The sequence below is a fragment of the Sinocyclocheilus grahami genome, unplaced genomic scaffold (assembly GCF_001515645.1).
Source record: "Sinocyclocheilus grahami isolate Dianchi unplaced genomic scaffold, SAMN03320097.WGS_v1.1 scaffold267.1, whole genome shotgun sequence".
NCBI classification, from domain to species: domain Eukaryota; kingdom Metazoa; phylum Chordata; class Actinopteri; order Cypriniformes; family Cyprinidae; genus Sinocyclocheilus; species Sinocyclocheilus grahami.
The window spans coordinates 304,189-310,892 of NW_015505446.1; the positions used below are offsets into that span (position 1 = coordinate 304,189).

The 6,704-nt window shown below is 31.9% G+C and overlaps 1 protein-coding gene across 1 annotated transcript in view; it reads left to right on the forward strand.

Moving 5' to 3' along the window:
* Window positions 1–1,567: 1,567 nt before the first annotated feature.
* Window positions 1,568–6,704, forward strand: part of LOC107599481 (protein FAM163A-like) — a 10,006-nt gene continuing 4,869 nt past the window's right edge. Inside the window, exon 1 of the mRNA XM_016291078.1 lies at window positions 1,568–1,756. The gene's annotated coding sequence lies outside the window, so the exon portion shown is untranslated. The remainder of the gene's footprint in view (window positions 1,757–6,704) is intronic.

The window sequence follows — 6,704 nt, forward strand, 5'->3', positions numbered from 1 at the left end:
AAATATAATGCATGTCAGTATTTTTTCTCTATTTTGATGAAAAAAGAACCATAAAATCAAATCACATGCAGTCAAAACGCAGTCTAGGCCTTTCCTCTCTGTTTCTTCAAGCTTATAATATGCTTTGCCACAGCTGATGAATTCTAATATCTTTCACTAACCTCTGCCAGCTCCAATAATGGAAGATGAACTCGATAAGCAAAACAAGGCAGTGAGTCATTTTTTGTGGTGACACTTTTGTTTGTTAAAGCAATGCTATGTCTATATTCATGTGACAGACCATACAAATTACATAAGGACTTTTCATTTCACATCATATCTCGACATTCTGCCACTATGGAGCATCAAAACAATCATTTCTGTGCCTTTAGCCTCACAAAATGGGTTGTTTTTATGATTCTTTTGTCCTTTTTGAAGCTTGAATGCACTTCACTGATAAACTTTGAGAGAATTTGGAGAATGACGCAGTGATTTATGCCATTAGGAGAATCTTTGTGCAAATGCAGGATGGATGCAGCTCTGATAGGAATCGGATTAAAGCACAATGCTGCATGGCAAATCATATTACCCTGTTTAACTGACCCACACAGACCTTTTACCTGCCAAGATGCCACTGGTTACCATAGAGACCCGTTGTTTTGTCTCTGGGAAAGAGTCCATGTGTGGACTTACTAACTGTAGAGAAGACTGTATAGTTATCATATATATCTCAGTAACCATAAAAGGTTATGAGTCAAAAATCCAATTCCGCAGTTTTGAATTTTGGTTTCAAACACCTTGTTTTATGAATTTTGTCTTCCAAAATAAAATTACATCCTAATTTTAAGTCAGTGATATCCAGTATCCACCACTTTTCTGACATTATTAGAAATGCAGTAAACGGTAAACTATGTTTGCGCTACAAAAATAATGTTTTTATAATTTCAATAATAAAGTGATACCAGTTTGCAACACAACAGACAGTTTTCGAATGGCCGTGCCCGTTGTTGCCTTTACAGAGTTTCTGTCACTAGTAAAGAATCGGAAAACCCGAAGCGGATTTGGAACTGGAGTGATAACGGAACGCTTTTGAGCGTGGAGAACAAATCGCTGTCGCTCCGTTCCATTAGCAACGTGAATCCATTCCCGCTTTCAGTCCGTGCATTGACTACTCGGCTTCTTTGATTGGCTGAGAAGAAATATATAAACATACTAACGATTTTTTTTGTCCGAAACGTTAATTACTCGATATTAATGACTTGTTTATAGAATTATTGTAACGTTAGAAAATTAATATTATTTACAATTGTAGTACTTAATAATAGCGCCACTGCCATGATGACACTCCGAACTACAATTGCTTAAAATCTAAAAGACGTGGGCCGTGTTTTTATATTTTCTCGTTTTTATATTATGCTTAGTGAAATTGTTTCAATAAAACTTCAGTAGAAAACGTCCACATATCTCCTCTGCCTGACGTATGATAGTCTCTGACCTTTATAGAGTAAGTATTCATCTTCTGATGCTTCCTCTGAGCGCGCGCGTCTCCTCCAGTCTCTCTCCGCGCGCAGGGAGTAACTCCTCCTTTCGCTATTTCTGTTGTTCTTGCATGAGCATTACCGCAAGCCTGGGAGATCCGAACATGTGGTAGCCCGACAGATTCCAGGTGTGGAGAACAAGTTTTTAGCCCCATTGTGTGGAAATAACCGGGTGAGAGATGGTGTGATCGAGCGCTCGTCTTCAGATCTCTCTCCAAACATACAGACGTTCACTGAAGGTACGCTTGGATTTGTCTTTTCACATCCTGTTCATATGTGTTGTTCTAGAAAATTAGATTTGGAAGGATCTAAAACGTATTGTAATGATGACCATATTGATTTGTGTGGATTTTGTACAAATGTATATTATTTTAACTTTACTATGTTAAAAAGTCTTAATGTAATGCATGCTTTCTATGTTTGTTGTCACATTTAGTCATAAATCAGCAATTTAATAAAGGTTATGTGGTTATAAGAACACGTTTTTTTTAAATCACGTTGGAGAAAGTTGTCAGATTGTGTGTATATTTATGTATTTAAAAGATATTCCCCGAATTATACTCGCAAGCAGGTAACCATGGCAACCGTTCGCGATACCAACGATTAATGGTACGATATGCGATTCGAGTTTTTCTCCAAAATATCTCTGAAAACATAAACTTCTAGTAGCCTAATTTAATAATTTGCACACTTGCCATCAACCTTTTTTTTTTTAAACGCAGAAGTAAGCTGTTTTCTGTGAATGTGCGAGACTTCCAATTCATTAGCCGATAATAACAAGAAGAATAAAGTGTGGTAAACGGTAAAACTAGGTAATAATTATGACAATACACTAAAATAAAATTATACGAAATACCAGTTTGCAATATCAAGAGCTGTTTTGTACAGCGAATAGCAACTGGAAGCGAATCAGTGTTGCCAAGTCCACAGTTTTCCTGCGGAATTGGGCTACTTTTATACTGTTACCGCCATAGATATTTATATTTATAGGTAGATGCCTCATTCGAAAGCTCCAAGCATGTAGAGGTGTCCGCCGATCTTGCAACGGTCAACTTGACGTCATTCACCATAATAATCTATGGATATTCGAAGATGCCACAATCCTGCCCAGCTGATGTTTGTAAAAACCACCGGGATTTAAATTCCCGAAGAAATGGGATAACCTTTTACAGGTGAGAATGCGAGAGAGGGGCGGAACCATAGATATGTAAAGATTGTGGCATCTTCGAATATTCATTGATTATTACGGTGATTGGTTAATGACTTCAAGTTGACCCTTCCAATATGGCGGACGGCTTAGGTATAGCAGCCCATAGAAACAGTCGGCATAGCATATACCGTATTGACCCGAATATAAGATGATGTTTTTTTCTTGGAAATACATCTTAAAAAACGCGGTACAAATCTATGGTTGCCGCTAGTAGTTTTTTTTAGTCCGCAGGTTGAAACGAATCACTCCTTCCCCCCGGAATGTGAGTTTTGAGCAATTTTGAGCCAATTTCCCCCAGAACGTGATTAGGCTAGTTCATTATTGAAATATAAATATAAATCATTTTGATGAAAATTATAGATAAAAAGTATTATTATTTTTATTATCGTAAATATTAATATACAGTCTGTAAATTTGTATTAAATAATGTTATCAAATAGATCAAAATTCCACAGTTTTATAGATCAGTTTAATTAAAAAAAATTTTTTTTTTAATTATTATTATTATTATTATTAATCATTTGAATAATTTATAATTCTTATTAATTGTTGAAATATAAATATGAATAATGAATCAAGTTTTTATATTATTATTATTATTTGTATATTAGATTTATATAAAGACCATACATTTGTATTAAATAATGTTATCAAATAGATCAAAATTCTGCAATTTTATAGATTGGTTCAGTTTTTTTTTTTTCCTTTTCATTTGAAATTTATAATTTTTGTTATTAACAACAAAACAGACACACACGCACACACACACACACACATATATATATATATATTAAATATTTCTTAAGTATTTCTCATACAGGGATGATACCACACAAACGTGGTTTTGATACAGTAATATTTTTTTTTTATAAAAAATTTAATATTAAAAAATATTTATATTTAGCATAATATCAACTTTTACATAAATATACACACAACCTGTGACAGACTGCCCAAATGTGACATTTAAAAAATACATTTGTCTTTATAACTACATAACCTTAATCATTATATAGTTGATTCGTGATTAAATGAATGTGCTGCGACTTTTTATTAAATAAAAAATATGACAAAAAGATCAAATATTCATGGTTTTTCAAATCTAAATGCATATTATGTCGACGTCTGGTTTGTTGGTGTGTGAAATGAAATCCACTTCTAAAGAGCACTGGCCATTATAAAATGCTGAATAAGAGGTCAGTAGTTTGAAGCTGTATATTGGAGCTGCTCTCTAATACAGTTGGGATTGACCTTGGAATGGGACTCGCATTTAAAGCCTCTATAAATCCTGCTCTCGCCGGCCCATGCGCCCTCAAGCTACAAGCAGAGGCATGATGGGATTGTGGAGGATGTATGGGCTCATACAGTATGTGTTCTGACTGTTGAACACGGCTCTGAGAGGAAGAACAGAATACAGATGATTACATTATTATAAGTCAATATAAACTGCATTTAAACATGCCACAACATGCAGAACTGAGCAGATGTGCGATGTGTCCCATGCACAAGATAATCCAGATGTCTTTATCATAGACCATTGAGCTCTCTAATACTGTTTCCATGCACACACAGTGTTTCACATACACATGTACATTTGCAGAGGTGCATAGCCAGCTGGAAATGATGGTAACAGAGTTACATTCTTTAATTACATTTCTTCTTAGTCTGCGAATCACATTTAGCTCCTCTAGCATGTCTGCATAGTGAACCGACAGATCCATAGTCGCAAATCAAAAGAAGATTGGAGGAAAAAACATAGATTTATTGGATTTAGCTTATCTGTACATTTGAAACCATGCAGTGTTATTTTAGATTTATTTATGTACTACTTTAATATACCATAGTTTTTATTAATATTTTGAATAAGCTTTTATAGTTATTGTATTTTTTTTCAGTTTAAATTTTTTGTTTATTTGTTTATTTATTTATTCATTTATTTATTTAATAAAATACAGCCCATTGTACTGTTTAGGTTACATTTTTTATTTATTTAATTGATTTATATTGTAAATAAGTATTTATTTTATATTTTCAGTTTTCATTTTAATTTTAGTTTCATTTTTAATAATTTAATTTTGTGTGTTTTTTATTTAAATTAATTTATTTGTAAAAAATACTATCTGTATTTAGGTTTTATATTTTTTATTTCAGTTTTAGTATAATTTTATTTTTTAGTTATTATTATTTTTTATTTCCACTTTTACTTATTTGCCTTATTTTATTTCCAGTTACTGTATTTGTAGTTTTTATTTTAATTTTGGTTGAATTCTAGTCATTGAATTTTGTTATGTGTTTTCGCCATCATTTTTATTACTATTTAGATTTTTATTTTAATTCAGTTTTAGTTTATTTCCAGTTAGTAATTTTAGTGCTTTGACTTAAACTTATTTCAGTTAGCTGCCAAGACAACATTTCTAATTTTAGTTTACTTTGTTTTTCATCTAATATTTATGTATTATTTTTAGTTTTTAGTATTATATAAATACTATTTTATTATACTATAGTTTTTTTATTTAGATTTTAAATAAGTATATATTTTTATATTTTCAGTTTTCATTTTAATTTTTGTTTAATTTGTAATCATTTAATTTTATGTTTTTTATTTGTATTAAAACAAAATTAAATACTACTATTTAGATTTTCTATATTTTTATTTCAGTTTCAGTTCAGTTTTAGTTTTTAGGGTTTCTTTTTTATTATTATTATTTATTACCAATTTTACTTATTTGCCATTTACTTCCAGTTATTTTTTAGTTTTCATTTTGATTTTAGTTGAATTCTTAGTCATTGAATTCTCACCATTTTTATTAATTAAATTTAAAATGTAAATTTATTTATTTCCAGTTAGTAATTTTAGTGCTTCAACTTTTCGTTTAGTTTGTTTTTCATCTAATATTTATATTTAATTGTATTGTCTATTGTCAATAATGTAGTGATGCACAAAGCACCACTCAGAAGATGCTTTCTGTTGGTTAGCGCGGCAAATTTGCATGAAAAGCTTGAACCTGCTGTGAAATCTGCTTGGGGAAATGTGTCGCTCTTAAGTGAAATTCCCAATCGCTTGGATTGCCATTGAAATGACTGGATTTTGATTTTAAAATGTTGCATAGCAGTGGTAAATATGAGCAGCAGTTGGTTATATCTAAAAAATATTCTTGAAAATCATTGACAAGAAATACCCATCCACATGTTTGTGAAGTAACAGTATATTAGATTTATTTGATATTTACTTTGCTCTTTAATCTTTTAAAATTGTGAGTGCTTTCCAAAAAAATCTATTACAGGCAGCCAACTGAAGTGAAGGCCATAAGAAACACCAGCCGAAAAATATGATATTGGACAGTTTTGGGTATTGGGTGTTAGTTCGTTTGAGTTTCCCTCTTTTTTCTTCGCTTTCAAATAGCTTGTAAAAGCGTCATGTGCATTTTACTTTCACTTTCAAATAAGCGGCAATTCTGCGTTGTTTTAATTCAAGCAACAACAACGTCAAACTCAGAACTTTTATTAACAAAACTAATAAAAATACTCCATATATGTCTAATAAAATAACAAATTACTTGGGCAACACAAAGTTTAAATAGGTATATAAAACTGAAAATCAGCAAACACTGTGGAACCAAATAAATAAGAAACATAGAACGTTTATTAGCAAAACGAATAAGAAAGCTTGGAGGCACGGCATATACACCTTGATGTAAACTGTGTAATCTGGGCTGTATCTCGTATCCTGTATCCCGTCTGCTCCGGTTGGTTCATGCGGTGTGTGTGAGTGGAATTGCTAAAAGATGCACCACATGTTGGTCTTCTTGGCATGTTCCGTGCTGGATTTATTTCTCACCCCCAGCATCAACTTAGCTTGTGCTTTTTGCATTAGGCTGATGAAATACTTTTTTACTGGAAAGATCTTCTTTTACATTTATTCATTTAGCAGGTGCTTTTATCCAAAGTGGTTTATAAATGAAGGATATTAAAAGCAA